This window comes from Ursus maritimus, unplaced genomic scaffold (genome assembly GCF_017311325.1).
Source record: "Ursus maritimus isolate PB19 unplaced genomic scaffold, ASM1731132v1 scaffold_12, whole genome shotgun sequence".
In the NCBI taxonomy this organism is placed as follows: domain Eukaryota; kingdom Metazoa; phylum Chordata; class Mammalia; order Carnivora; family Ursidae; genus Ursus; species Ursus maritimus.
The window spans coordinates 48,783,253-48,799,043 of record NW_024423564.1 but is presented as its reverse complement, the minus strand read 5'-3'; the positions used below and the strand labels follow the sequence as shown (position 1 = coordinate 48,799,043).

The 15,791-nt window shown below is 47.3% G+C and overlaps 1 protein-coding gene across 9 annotated transcripts in view; it reads right to left on the bottom strand.

Annotated features, from left to right (window-relative positions):
• Positions 1-15,791, bottom strand: part of GNG12 (G protein subunit gamma 12) — a 182,673-nt gene that overhangs the window by 68,318 nt on the left and 98,564 nt on the right. For 8 of the 9 annotated variants that reach the window (XM_040627146.1, XM_040627147.1, XM_040627145.1 and 5 more), the window contains exon 2: positions 12,655-12,707. The gene's annotated coding sequence lies outside the window, so the exon portion shown is untranslated. Of the gene's footprint in view, positions 1-12,654; positions 12,708-15,159; positions 15,184-15,791 lie in introns of those variants that run through there. The other variant, XM_040627152.1, reaches the window with a different exon arrangement.

The following is a 15,791-nucleotide window of genomic DNA, read 5'->3' as shown; positions in this document are numbered from 1 at the left end:
CATTTTAACCATTTTATTCTTTACAGATAGAAAACAAGCATTTAAACCTAAGTTTAGAATACTTGTTTCAAGGCAAAAGAAAAGAAAAAAAAAACCCGAAAAGTCTTACAGACCAGGTCCCTTTCTCTATCCTGAGTCATCACAGGCACGATTTCTTTCCAGATTATCAGTCAGAACAAGGAGGAGGCCTTAGTCCTTAGAGGGCTCGTTTTAAACAATTCTCTAGTTCTCCTCCAGGGGGCAAAGTTGGCCAGCATTTCACTGGAAAAGGAAATTCCTTTCAAACTTGGATTTTCACAGAGCGCTATGAAGATAAGATATTCAAGTACAAAAAGGGCCATTTTCCCTCCTCTCTCTTCTTTTCAATACATTGAATTCTGACCAATTAGCAAAGCATTCCAGCCCTTTGTGCAAAACGAGGGAAGGGATTTGATTAAGGGCAGTGGGCAGAAACACTTTATCAGCGTAGTCCTGCAGGTTGGCAGGCCTATTCTCCTAAAACTTGAGATCACCGTGATGGTTTTGCCCATGCTGATACAGTTTCAAGGATATTACCTTTTTTTTTTTTTTTAAGGAGAATTTTGCACTGGGCCTATTGTGGCCAGCTGATGCCTTACACAGGATTGCCCCCTACCCGGCTCCTTTGCAGGGCCTCCTTCTGAGCACCCACAAAGCTGCTGGAGGTCTGAGACCCCGGCCCTGCTTTCCTGCAGGGAATAGTGGATCCTTTCCACCTTCCGAGGGTGTGTGGTGGCCAGGAACGAGCCCAGACAGCAATTCCTCATTGGGCCTTCGTCCCCTTCCCTGAAAGGGTTAGATGCTCCCAGGGGAAACTCAGGTAAAGCCGCAGAAGAGGTCACACACAGGGGCAAAACCTGTTCTCAACATTGGAACAAACTGGAGTTTTAGTGTCTCAGTAATAGCAATGACAGGGTGGAGGGAAGACCCGGAGTGTGCGTGCCAATTCTCCCTGGCCTATGAACAGATCTAGTTTCGTGGAGCCTGAGCCTTATCAGAAGAATACAAAATTAGGACCAGCCCATTAGCTACAGGGCATGAGAAGGGGCCCCTGGGGGTGAAGGGCCCCGAGGCTTGAGCACCATAACCGTCAGGAGCTCCACGGTCATCCCTGCTGGTTGACGAGTGTGGAGGCAAGCAGGCTTCCGCGGGCCTTGTCCACAAACACGGCAGTGGTCATGTGGCTCAGTTTCTGCCTCAGGGAGTGGACTCAGGGGCTGGGAAAGAAAGACTGCGGGGCGCCTGCGTGGCTCAGTCGTTAAGCGTCTGCCTTTGGCTCAGGGCATGATCCCAGCGTTCTGGAATCGAGCCCCACATCAGGCTCCTCTGCTGGGAGCCTGCTTCTTCCTCTCCCACTCCCCCTGCTTGTGTTCCCTCTCTCGCTGGCTGTCTCTCTGTCAAATAAATAAATAAAATCTTAAAAAAGAAAAGAAAAGAAAAGAAAGACTGCAAGGTGGTTGGTGGCCGAAAGTGTCCCCTTGGGTTCCGCACCCTCTTCACCCTGCCCCAGGCACATCACAGGTGCTCAGTAAACACGTTCTGACCAACCCGAGTAAGGGCCTGGCTGCCTCCCCTCTACCTGTTCCTCCCTTAAGGCCACAGCACCTCCCTTTTCTCTGGCTTACGGGCCAGGCTTCGGTGTAAAGGAGCACTCCTGAACTGTCTGCGGAGGCGAGAAGTCACGCCCAACGACAGCGCGGGTTTCCTGCTCACAAGGGTAATTCATTCACCTCAGCATCAGGCCCACAAATGATGCTGCTGCTTCCTTCCATCAGACCCTGCGTCAGGCACGGGGCGGGCACCTGGGAACGATGCCAGGAGCCCAGAGCTCTACCGCCTCAGGCGCGCCCGTCGCCCCAGGAGACACGTGTCCACGGGCACGCCCGCACAGACCTGCTAGAGCGACCGAACCTCCGTGATCAGGAACGTGAGCTCCGCCACAGGCCAGCGAGCCACCCCGGCCTGACCAGCCTCGGCCCCCGTGTGGGGCCATCCTGTTGCCTCAGACCCAGCCTTCTCCCTCCTCCGGAGGCGGAGGTCACGTCTCCTTTCAAGACCTCCTAGGGCTCCACGAAGGTACCAACTCTGCCAGACTGAGCACGAAATAAACCGATCTGAATTTAAAGCAGCCAGCCAAATCTAGCTATGTTTGCATATTTTCACAGTCCCTGTAAAAATAATACATAAATTTCTCCCAGGCTAGTGGCAAAATCACTTAGCCAAATCTTAACAAGGAAACGAGAGGAGGCCTAAAGAAATGGCAAGTTGTTTAGTTAATGTAGCTTGCTTTCGTACATGCTACAGTTTGGTATTTATAAGCAAACCCGCTCCAAAATGTTCTTGTTCTTGAACAAAACAGTGGGAACAACTTCTTACATATAAAAGTGTCCTCATGAAGCCATTTGTCGCAAGGAAAAAAAAATGTTCTGCAAATTCTCACCTGTAAAATGAAGATGATATTGTGATGGGAAGAGCGCAGCCACCATTATTTGGGTGTTACCTGCGAGCCAAGACTGCGCTGCACATTTCATTAGGGATCATTTCACTTCATTCTCTCAATGACCCCGTGCGGTGTTACCCTCACCGTGTTAATGCAGAAATTGAGGCTTCAAGAGTAAATGACCTGCCCAAGGTCGCACCTTGCCCAAGGTATTCAGTGGTGGATCTGAGGCTGGGCAAGCTGAGCTTTATTCTTAGCCCTTGAGCCTCGCTGCTTTTGCGACCGAAAGTCACTCTGTACACAAAGAACTCCTAAAGAACTAAGGAGCTTTGCAAGGTATTTTTTTTTTAAGCAGGTAGCTGCACACATTTTGATTTTTTTCGCAAATTCCTATTTGATTAAAAAAAAAAACTGGAGAATTGGGCGACTTTTTCCAAGGCTATAAGGATGTTTAAGAAATCAATGCAACAGTCAAAAGCAAATAATAATAGCTACTATTTATTGAACCTAAACGATGTGACAGGCCGCTGTGCTGAATTCATTACCTGAATGCCTTCCCTTAATCCAGCCAGCTAAGGAGGCACCTGGCGTTACTGTCATTTAACAAATGAGGAAACGGAGGCTCAGAGACTCTGCTCAAAGTATCTCAGCAGCTAAGGAAAGGCCTGAACTCTGGTCTATTTGCCTACACTATGCACCTCCCTGCTGTAAGTGTGCACAAATAGAAAAAATGTTCTAGCTAACAGACTATTAAGCTATTTCGTACATCTAGATATTTGAATGGCCAAATGGGAAGCACTACATCCTTCCAGGCCAAGAGAAGAACACAGGTGAGCAATGGTAGGGGAGTGCAGTTCTGCCCTCACAACCTCTGGCTCCAACATCATCTGGGGCATGAGGGAGGGCACAGAAGCGGGGGGATGGAGGAGGAGGGAGCTATATCCTGCCATCTTTATAAACAGCCAGCAAAGATAACACAAGCGCATAAACCAGGTTCACATCTGGATACACAATGTCAAGTCCTGCCAGGGGAACCGGTCCAGTGATGGAATTGCCCAAAATGTATTTGATACATTCTTAGGCCATCGTCCCCAAAGAGATTCCAACTCTGACTCAAGCGTCTTGCTAGCATGTGTCACTTGCTCATCTGGGACTCTGCCTCTACCAGGGTGTGGGGGACCTAAACGCAGGGTGACCCACCTACCACCACAGCCACCCAACCAACCCGCACATGACAAAGGAGCACACCTTGGCAGAGAGGTCAAGTGCACAGTGCTGGGGCCGGAGAAAGCAGGAAAAGCCACTGACTCCAAAGGAGGCTCAAGCACAAAAGAAAAGCTGCAAAAAAGCAGGGGTAGGGGTGGTGCTTGTAGAGCACATTCTGCAAGCCTTGATTTTTCAGAGTTCATAAACTACGGATGGAGCCTCAATTAAAAATCCCCATGAAGCATGGCAAATCAGCTCTCAGAACAAGAGAAACTAGTTAGGGTCATGAGCGTGAGAAACAGTGGTTGAGCAGGGAGTTTCCAAATGCTAGCTTTCTCTTGGGGTTGTAGCCAGAGCCCTTTGGTGCCATGGTAGGGAAGGCCTTCCCAGAGGCAAGGCCAAAGGCTTCTCTGGGGTCTTAGAGGCAGGGTGTCAGTGGAGGCCTGCCTCCATCCGAAATCTCTGCCACCCGGGCAGATTTTCAGAGAATGGGGTACACACACACACTTCTGACCCATTAAAGGGAATGTAGCAGGGAGCCAGGCTTGGCTTTGTAGAAGCAACACCTTCCCAGCACCTCCAAGTTATCTGAAAATCGGAATAAGACATGCAGGAGGGAAAGAGGGAGGTAGGCAGCTCCCCATGCTTGCCCAGGTTTCAAGCACAGGATGAACGGCGGCTTTAGGGGTGTTAAAGAGGAGTTCCTTGTACTAGCCAGGGGTTAACAGTTACTCTAACAAGATGCTAAAGTGGAAGTTTCCACTCCAGCATCAAGATTCAACAGATGGGAAATTCCAAAGCACCGGGCTAGACCATCATGTGGAAATTTCTAAGAAGTTGACCTAGCTGGCTCAAAGATCCATAAGGAGGATATATAAACAGGTTCAGGGCAGTGGAAAGTGATGGAGATTCCTCAGAAATGCTCTGATTCCTACCCTCCCTCCCCAAGATGGCTGGGCTGGAGGGAGCTGGCCTTTTACTTCAAGCCTGGAGAAAAGGGTTTCAAAGGCAACATTTGGAAGGCTTGATATGGGTCTCCTAGAGTTTGGGGACTGGTAGGCGACTACTGCCTGAGGAACCAAAACGTGAGGGGGACACTAAAGAGGCCTCTGGTGGCAGAAGAGAAGGCTGTGTCAGGGAAAGTGGCGGCTCAGCCCCTCCCCCTGGGGGGTTGAAGGTAGTGTGAACTCTGGGCTCCAGCAATCCCAGCCTTGGTCTCCTTAAAACAGGTTTGACCCAACAGGCTTCATTCAGCCTGAGGGTGGGAGAACACGAATGGAAACCAGAAGCTGCTGGCTGACAGTCGCAGCCAGCAGAAAGAGACATACTGTGTGAGTGCTGGGAGATCCAGATGGAAAGTTCCAGCAGAGAGTCCTTGAAAAAGCCATGGAAGCAGCCAGGAGAGAGAGTGTGTCCATTTACCCATCAGCCAGGCTCACAGGGCCCAGTGCCAGGTGGGACGGTAGCAGTCATAAGAACCTTCCTCTCTTCCTCCCCCTCTCTCTGCATCACCTGGAGAGGCCTGACGAGGTAGGCAGCTGCAGGACGGGGAGACCCATACTGGCAAGATGGAGGGGAAGTCTTCTCATGGAGTGAATACTGACTGTTTACAAACCAGACTGAGCATTTCCAATTTCCAAAGTGAATGTGTATCTCCGGTGTGTGTGTGTGTGTGTGTGTGTGTGTGTGTGTGTGTGTGTGTGTGTGTGTTAAAGGGGCCACAGGACTTCTTATTGCCTAAGAATAAAGAGAAAAGGTCATAAGCTTGATCAAGTTTTTTTTTTTTTTTAAAGATTTTATTTATTTATTTGTTGAGAGAGAGAGCAAGCACAAGCAAGGGGAGCTGCAGGCAGAGGGAGAAGCAGTCTCCCCACTGAGCAAGGGGCCTGATGTGGGTCTCGATCCCAGGACTCTGGGATCATGACCTGAGCTGAAGGCAGATGCTTAACCAACTGAGCAACTCAGGCATCTCGGCTTCATCAAGTTATTAAAAGGAAATGGGGGAAAGGCACACCTCACTGAAAAAACTTTAAAGGAACAGTGGGAGACCCTATAGCTGGGGACGTCTGGGTGGCTCAGTTGGTTGAGCTTCTGACTCTTGATTTCGGCTCAGGTCATGATCTCAGGGTCGTGAGATCAAACCCCATGTCAGGCTCCGTGCTCCATGTGGAGTCAGCTTGAGATTCAGTCTCTCCCTCTCTCTTTCCTTCTGCCCCTCCCCCAGCTCATGCTTGCTCTAAATAAATAAATAAATATCTTTAAAAAAAAATACAGCTGTGTCTTAATTAGCTGTCAGGTCACGTGTGCAATGTAGTAGTTACAGCTCATCTTTGCTAAGCACAGATTATGTGTCAGGCTCGAGACCAAGGACTTTACAGATATTATCTCATTCAAGTCCCCCTAACAACTCCACGAGGCAGGTGACCCTTTGACAGCTAAGGAAACTGTGGCTCAGAGAGGTTAGGCCACATTCCTAGAGTCACACAGGTGGGTAAGTAAAGCAGTAGCCTGGACTCAACCTCAAGTCTGACATCTAATCTTGAACCCTTTTTATCCTCACAGATGAGTGGTTTTCAGCAGAGAGTGGTGACTAAAGCAGGGCAGGAACTTGGGTCCTGCCCAGCTTTCCCTCTTGGGAGTCCCGAAGCTAGAAAACCAAAGAGCAGGACTCGAAAACCCTCAACTGCATGATCTGAGCAGTCTTTTCCAACTCTGGGATTCTATGATTCTATCACCTGTGGGTGGAAAGGTGGAGAGAGGAAGACCCACGCAGCAGACGTGGGGAAGAGGAAAAATACGGAGTTTGTATCCTGTGTTCTCAGAGAGGCAGCCGGAAGGAGCTGGTTCTAGTAGGTGCTTCCGTAATAGACCGGAGGTTCACAAAAGTATAGTCCTGTGTAGAAATAAGTGGTTCACATGATGCAGGTAAAGCACTTAGCACAGGGCGTGGGACCACAGTCAGCATTTTGGTAAATGGTAACTAGAACTGTAAAAAGTTTACACACATGCCTAAAAACCTCACCACGCAATTTACTGCATCAGCCACTGACATCACTGTGTTCCTTCCATAGGGAGCTATGCGTATCGTGGACACTAAACTTTATTAGTTGAGCCAAGACGAGAAACAAATGCATAAGATTACGCTGGCCGAATCTAAAACAATTTAAGTAAGCCTGAGCACTGGCTCTTAAACAGTAGGGGACCATGGAGTCCTCTGAGAAAATGATGGAAACACAATCCCTTTTTCCAGTAAAAAAAGAAAAGTACATACACACAATTTTGCAAATAATTATAGCAGTCCATTCATTGATTCGTTCAATGGATTACAGATCCACTGGAGCCCATTCACTGTCTCCAGATTAACAGTCACTCCTCTAGATTCTGGGGATGCGGCAGGAGATCTGCAGGCCCAAAGCTGCCTACCCGACGCCATGGTGGGGTCACCCATCCTTCATCTCTCCATATGCTCATTGTTAGTAGTCTTGATCATGAAACCGACCCTGGAATAGATAGTCAGCGTAACTGAAGCTGAATCTAATTTTAAACCTTTCCAGTTTACTGGACACCCCCCCGCCCCCAATTCAGAATTCCTAAAGCGGTGGACTCTGGTGCCTGAAAGTTGTATCTGCTTGGCATGCTCTTTCTTCCTTCTGGTAACGAAAGTCTTCCTTTTTTTCTTTTCTTTTCGTTTTTTTTTAAAGATTGTATTTACTTATTTGACAGAGACAGCCAGCGAGAGAGGGAACACAAGCAGGGGGAGTGGGAGAAGAAGAAGCAGGCTCCCAGCGGAGAAGCCCGATGTGGGACTTGATCCCAGAACGCCGGGATCATGCCCTGAGCCAAAGGCAGACGCTTAACGACTGTGCTACCCAGGCGCCCCTTCCTTTTTTTCATAGAGACCCCATTCTCTGGGATTCTGGTGGGGATCACCCTCTCTCAAGGGCCACATGAACAAACCTTGGCCAAACAGATACTGCTTATTGCCTTCTGTGTACTTCTGGCCAAGTTGATTCAAGCAAGGAATCCAAACTGGGCCAGCTAAGATCCCTCCTTGGTACTATTGTTAGAACAATGGAAGAGAGAAAGTCTCTTTTCACTGAGATCCATAGCTGTGAGGGTGATGGCAATGTAACACCAATGGCTACCTCTGACACCACGGTATGGGAAGAGCTTGCCTGTGAATGAAGTTGACAGCATTGAGCTGAGCCAAAAGATGGAGAGAGTGAAAGATAATGGCCTGATGATATCTTTAGAACTCCTGGATACAGCTATACCTGAAGTCCATTCCAGTACAGCCATCTTAATCATGTAGGTCAAGAAACTAGTTTAAATTGCATTTCTGTTACTTGCAAACAAAATAACAATCATAAATAACAATAATAATAAAATAACACCTAAGCCTGACCTCAATGAAAATAAAGTCTGAAAGGAAGTTCTCATTCATGGGTAGTACTTGCAGATTTCTTGGTTACTCTCTGACAATGATCCCCTACTGAATTAAAGGTTTTTCATCCTATAATATTCCCACAAAAAGTCTAGGCTTAACCCTACTCTCACACAACCCTCTGCCCCCCACAGTTCTTCTTACCAATGCTGCCACCATCCAGACCCTACTTCTTGCAATAAATATCAAAGTTTCTGACCCGAAGATGAAGGTCCCAGGAGTGAACAACAGTCATCCAGGCTAGCCCAGGTTATAGCTTGTTAACAGCAAGCAAATACTTGCAGGCTGCCTGCCATTCCTATTCCCATGAGATTCTCAACTGCCCTGGTTCTCACCTGAACACTCCAGTATCAGAAGTGACCTAGAGCCAGGGGGCTCAAAGCAGAAGGAGACATACTTGTGGAGCAAGGGAAGGGGGCCGAACAGGTAAAGGTGGACAGGGTCAATGCAAATTCTGTGTATCCAAAAGCCAACCCACAGACTGAATCAGGGTGTAGATGATTTGGGACTGGGGAGAAATAATATTCACAGAGTTCTTTCAGGAAGCTGTTTATTATTCTTTTAGAACAGGGATGATAATTCACTTTCAACTCCTGTGCCAAATCTGGTCCACAGCTAGACGCCCAGGCTCAGCGTCAAGAGCCACGACTAATATGGGGGTGGGGGTGGGGCACGAATATATGTATTTGTGATTCCAGCTGAAACCACTGGAGTTTATCCTTGGATTAAGGGCACACCTGGACTGGAAGGCTTCTCTTGGACTTCACCCGGGGGTTACACCATTCACCTACACCCAGGACAGTCCTCATTATCTATTTATTACAGGGATGTTGTTTACAACTTCGTGCGGTCTCCTCTTTATAAGCACTTTGGAGAAATTACTCTAAGTCTTAACCTCTCCCGAGTATATCATGCTTGTATCTTCAGCCACTGTGCGCTGTTACCTGAGCATGGGTCCTTTCTGGGAGCGACAGCCCAGAAGCGCCGAGGCAAGACTGGGGGACCTCACGGCCCACGTACGGGCTCTCACTCCCACGCTGGGGGCCCAACCTTATCTCTAACTTCCCCTACTTTTCCCTCCGCCACAAATTTCCTTCCTTCCTTATTTTTGTGGGTCTCATTATATCATGTGTGTATTTAAAAGCCACCTCAAAGATAGCCCTTTCTGCCCATGGGTCCTGCCCCCACGCACAGGTCCTGCCCCCCCAGCCTTTTTGGGGCAACTGGGTGGCTCAGTCAGTTAAGTGTCCGACTCTTGGTTTCGGCTGAGGTCATGATCTCACGGCTGTGGGATCGAGCTCCGCACTCGGCTCTGTGCTCAGTGCAGAGTCTGCTTCAGATTCTCTCTCCCTCTCTCTCTCTCACTCACCCTCTCGAATAATCTTTTAAAAAATAAAAAAATAAAATCACCCTTTTGCATCAAAAATAAATAAATTAATTAATTAAAAGCCACCCCAAAGCTCTTTGAAAGAAGGCAGGCATGTATATTAGAGCAACAGCAATCAAAATAACGTAAAACAAAACGGACGGTGACAGGAAGACAGCTTAACGAACGCTGCCTGTTGGGGTAGCCCTACAGGGAAGCTCGAGGTGAGCAAGAGAAGGTGGTGGTGGCCTTGGACCAGGAACAGCCCTGAGCCAAACTGTCAGCAAATGTCTCGGTCCTCCTCCCCGTCTTCCCGCCCTCCTGCCTGCATACTTCCTGCTGCTCCGTCCCTCCTTGGGCAGCTGGGTGCCCTCTGGCCCGTTCCTGTGCATCCCACACCTGCTTTCTCTTTAGGACTACTGGTTGTTTCACTTTTCCAACTCCTTCCACCAAATCAAAGCAGCTCACACTTCTCTAGGACCTTGTACTTGACATTGACAGGTTGTCGATAGTTGATAGTTTATCCAAGTATTTCCTCTCTCAGGGATGAGTACATTTTAACCAAGTATTTCCCAAAGGACTAATTCACTAATGGTGGAAGAGGCTGTAACAACGGTAGAGGCAACTGAACACGGGGGATCTTCTTGTACATCTCAAAGAAGTCTATGTAAAGTAGTCACACTCAAAAACACAGCAGACACTAATGACGACTACTGTTGCTGTTACTACTGGTCCCACCATGACTACCACTGGACTACTTCCTGCCTATTCCTCTCTCACTACCATGACCACCACGAAGGTAACTGCCCCTTTCTGAACCCTGCTTAGCCACAGATCCATAACCCATTGATTCCTTTTCCTTATCTTTTAGGGTTCGCAAAACACTTGCACATACATCATCCTCCTAGATCTTCTTCGTAGGCCACAAGTTAAACATTATTCTCATCTTACAGCTGGAGAAACTGAAGCTCAGCTAGGTTGAGTTTATAAGGTCCCAGAGGCACAAGCAGAAGGGTCAGGGCTCCAGCCCAGGTCTTCTATAAATGTTTTCTTCTCTCCGTAATGAGTGGTTGCCAACTGCACAGCAATCACATGAGAATCAGCTGGCACTTTAAGATTCCTGGGGTCCACCCAGACCTAATAAACGGGGACGGCCCAGGGGAAGGGACTGTGAGCTTGTATTTTAACAGGTGTCTCATGTGACCCTGATGAGCTGCTGATGGACGACCCAGCACAGTGCCCAAGCTGCCTCCTGGCCAAATAGCTGCTCGCTCTCAGCTCTCTGTGGGGTCCTGCAGGAACACCTGAGTAGCCATCTGCTCTGTAAAGTCCGTTTTCTACCACTGTGTAACTGCTCCCTCACCACAATCACATTTCGGCTCAAAGAGAGCACTGACAAAGCAATGGAGAAGACAGACTGGCCAAGGTGAAGAGAGTGAACCACACAACACAGCGTTTGGCTTTGAAGTAGTTCAGAGCAGGGCAGATCTCAGACGGCAAGAACAGGCAGGAGAGGCCATATTACAGAGAAGAGAAAATTCTAGTGGGCCTTGCAGAATGGGAAGGGTTTTCAAGGAGGGAAGGGGTGAGCAGCATGAGGGGTGAGTCCTCAAGAGAAATGGGTCTGGCTGGAATAAAAGGGGTAGTGGGAGTCTGGCTGGAATAAAAGGGGTAGTGGGAGGTGAGCAGGAGAGGATGGAGCCGGATGACAGATGTGAAGAAGCCAGAGAGAGGAGGTGAGGCTGGTGCTGTGGGTGATCTGGGACACAGACAGTTTCTGAGCAAAGGAGCGACAGCCTGAGAGATGAGCTGAAGGTCGATCAGTGTGGTAGCGGCGAATGGAGGGAGGGCAGCCCAGCACTGGCAAGACTACCTTGGAGCCTGCTCAACTGAGATGCCAGGTGGCAGTGCCAGGGCCCGGCAATCAGATTGGGGAGAGAGGGCGGTGGGCTACGGGATAGGCATGGATCTGAGCCCTCACTCCATGCCCTTCTTTTCTCATGTGACTCAAAAACACTGTAGGACAGGATCATAAAAATAGCCATAATCCTTCCCCTCCCTGTATCCGTGTTCCCCATGGTACAATTCTGCAGCTCCTCTACTAAGGGGTTGACTTTGTATCTGTAGCCTCTTGAATCCAGGCCAGCCATATAGCTCACGTCGGCCGACAGAACATGATGGAAGCAATGCTGTGCCACATCTGAGCCTCAGGCTCAAGATGTTCCTGCTTTCACTTGGTACCCTGCCCAATCCCATGGGAATATGCTCACGACAGCCTAAAGAATGGTGAGACACACATCTTAGAGTCACTGTCATCATGCTAACAGCCAGGTGACTCTCAGAAACAAACCTAACCGACCTGGAGCTGAGGCTGACTGCAGACACAGGAGTGGTCCCAGAAGAGACCAGAAAAATCACACAGCAGAGCCCAGCCCAAATAGTCAACCCCCAACATCGCAGGATAAAGACATGACTGTTATTTTGAGTTGGGAAATTTTGGCTCAAATCTCTGGTAGTGTATTTTGGGGGAGGTTCCTTATGCAGCACAAGCTAGCTGCTACACACTGCAAATAACGGTATCGCCACAGCATTAGGGATGATTCCACATGAAGCCCCAGAAACTTTTTCACTTAAAAAGTATATTACTTTCCTAACTCTAAAGTCAGTTTTCTACCACTGCATAACCGTTATGTCCCAACAATCACATTTAGGTTCAAAGAGAGAGGAGAGGGAAAATACAGCAAGAAGAAAGCTAATATGTTATAGCCGTGAGCCAATTTTCATTACAACACACTGTAAGGGACTGTCTGAATTCCTTGGCTGAAATAACACTTTGTTGTTTTGGATACCGCCTGAAACAAGCAGACCATCAACAGGGGCCTGGAAATAGTTTCATTACAAGGGGGAAAAAAGTTTTTATTTTAATGGTATTTGGCATGTAGTCATAGATCTTCTCCCTGACCGTGTTAGCAAAGGAACATGGATTGATCTGGTTTTTAAAAAAAAATTTTTTTTAAGTCTCGGAGAAATCTTAAATCATTTCAGACAGGAAAAAATGTGTGAATAAATAGATATCTAATCATAGTACTGGTAGGGATGTATCTAACTTAGAAGTGTGAAACATCATTTCAAAAATAATGTCAAACAGTCACATTGTTTTAAAAATGAAAGAGAACTCACCAGTAAGACTTCCTCTCGCCCACCGTTTTCAGGTTGTAAGTGGTAGAATGAATCTGAAATAGAATTAAGCAAACATTCCGTAAGTAAATCACACTAGGGAAGGGGGTGCTTTCAGTCCCAAGGGACCGCCATGATGCTGAGTATTTATTCTTTTAGTTAAAGATTAGCAAAGCTTTTTCCGGCTCCTGATGGAACAGGGAGAGAATTTTGCCTACATATTTCAACTTCCTGAATAGAGAGCATTCTCTCATCTACTTCAGAGAGTGCTGAAAGTCTGAAGCCAGTACTATAAATGGTAGTGTTTTCGTCCAAAGCCCTCCAAGTCAGCAGAAGCCTCCCTGGTTGTTGCTCTTGCCTTGGTCCCTCAACCCCTTCCGCTAGGACCAAGCCATGGCTCCCGTTACGGAGCCCGTGAAAAGACGGACGCTGCAGCGTAACCTGACGGACAAGGGCAAGAGTGTACCAGGCTTCCTGACAGCAGCCACCTGACCACAAATAACCCCCAGTTTTTGTTTTCTCGAGAAGGGGGAGCCTGAGGCAGTGCTGCTCAACAGAACTATAACCTGAGCCATATATATTATTTTATATTTTCCAGTAACCACATTAAAAAGGCAAAAATAAGTGGATGAAATTTTAGTATGTTTAACTGAATTTACTCAGAAAATTATCATTTCAACATATGAATATGAGTTATTTGATGAGTTACTAATGAGACATTTCACACGTTGTCATACCCAATCTTCAAGACCCAGCACATCACAACTCAAGACTGGCCGTATTTCCAGCAGTCCACAGCCATGTTGGCTAGTAGCCACACCAGACACTGAGGGAATCCAATCTTGGCCGTCACAGGTACTGGCAAAGCCAGTCAAATGCATATGGAGATTTTACTCATCTATTTTCCTGCTCCTAGTAATCCATCATTACCCCATTCATAATGTGGTTTTACTAGAAATAATCACATAATAATAGCAAATATTTATATAGCACTTACTATTGCCAGGAACTATTCTTGGCATCGACTTCAATTAATCCTCACAATAACTTTATGAGGTAAGCATATCATCATTCCCATTTTGTAATGAAACTGAGGAATGGAGAGGTTGAGTAACTTACTCAAGGTTATAAGATAGTGACAGAGCTGAGATTCTTTTTTTTATAAAATATTTTTTAAAGAATTTATGAGAAAGAGAGTGCACACACATGCACAGAGTTGGGGGGCAGAGGGAGAGGGTGAGAATCTCAAGCAGACTCCCCACTAACTGCGGAACTGGATGTGCGGCTTGATCCCATGACCCTGAGATCACCACCTGAGACGAAACCAAGAGTTGGGCACTCGACCGACGGCACCACCCATGCACCCCAACAGAGCTGGGACTCTAATCCATGCAGCGTCTCCAGAGCCCACATCCTTAGCCACTGGACTCTCAATTAAATGTGAATGGCTCAAAATAGATAATTACTTTCCGTTTTAATTATAACCACCAAGTGATTCAAGGCTGCTCTCATGACACACGGTCAGATAATAGCCGTGATGGCAGACGGAGGAGTTAAGGGATGTGCCAGCAAATTAAAAACAACATGGAGTGAGAGCAAAACCACCACAAGCAGGCCTGGGGTCAGGCCTAGGTCTGGGGGTACAGTATGGGGTTAACAGTAAGGGGGTGTCAGTCTTTGGAAAATCTTGTCTTCATGATTTTTCTGAGGGAAAGGTCCATCGCTTTCATCAGATTCTCAAAGGGGTCTACGAGTTAGGCACCTCTGTATCTGTCTTAGCAGGGGTGGAGAGGAAGAGAGGAAGAATCAGGTAGAAAGGAATTCAGAAAACACATCCTTTTTACTTAATCCATGGTCCTCAAAGAAATCACACCTAATGAGAAAAATAAGATCCACACGTGCGAACTCCATGCCCAAACAGGAGGAAAGGGGGTGGGTCAGTGACACTTCAGAATCAACAGGCCTTGGACTGAGGCCACTGCAGGAGGCTGCCACCTGCTGAAAAGCCCTTCAGTGGCTTCCTCTAGGTTCTAGGATCAAGGCCAGCCTCATCAGCTCACTCCAAAGCCACAGTGGTCTTGTGCGTGAGCATTCAGATAGCTTGTCCTTTAGCCACACAGACCTATTTACACGTCCCTAAATGCCACTCACTCACTCCTCTGTGCCTCTGCATATTCTGTTCTGTCAAACACATCCTTTCTCTACTGTACTCCTAGTACTAGAGTACTATTGTACTCTCCTCTCTACTCAGCTTATGTGTAGGTCTCAGTTCAAAAGTCACCTTCCCGAAGCCTTTGTGAACCCCTTTGGCTGACTTAGGGACAACTCTCATTGCAGTCATGGCCAGTGGTCACTCAATTCAATCGAGAATTATGTACTGCTACTGCTACTACTATGGATAACAATAAAAGCTGGTTTTTATGGAGCAGTGCGCCAGGCACTGTTCCAAGTGCTCTGCATGTTCCTTTAATCTACTCAGTAATCATATGGGGTAGGTTCTTTTATTACCTGATTTAGCAGGTGAGCAAACCGAGGCCTAGAAGTCAGCAGCCTAAGGTCACCCAGTTTGTAAGTGGTAGAGCCAGATTGTGAATAAAAACACACCGGGATAAAGCGTCTCCAAATATGTCCTTTAACGAAGCAAAAAGCAAGTTTCAACTTCATCTTTTAAATCCAGCCCTTGCTGGGGGGGGGGGGTCATTTCCCACGCCTGCTCAGTACTAGAGGGAGCAGACGCAACTCGGATCTTAGCCAACTCAATCACACCTCCAGCAAGTTCTTCGGCTTCCCTTGACTTTGCACATGGATCGAAGGAATAATGCCCTCCGGAAGCCTCGGCTGACCATTATCAAGGAATGCCAGAAAAGATGCTTTCCTTTAAAAAATAGGATATTCAAGTAAAAAAAAAAAAAAGGACACAAAACCTCCTTTCTTAAGGTTTATTTGGTTTCAAATAACTCAATATGAGTATATTCCATATACCTTTTCAAATAAAAGTCTCATGTTGCAAATCTCCTTTTGCTGTCCAGTCATGGCTTCGCCACTCTGTACCCTGCAGGCAGTTCCATAATATTTTCCTTTCCAGCACTATCTAAACTCCCTTCAGAAGAATATAAAAAGTGACCTTGGGGGAGGACACC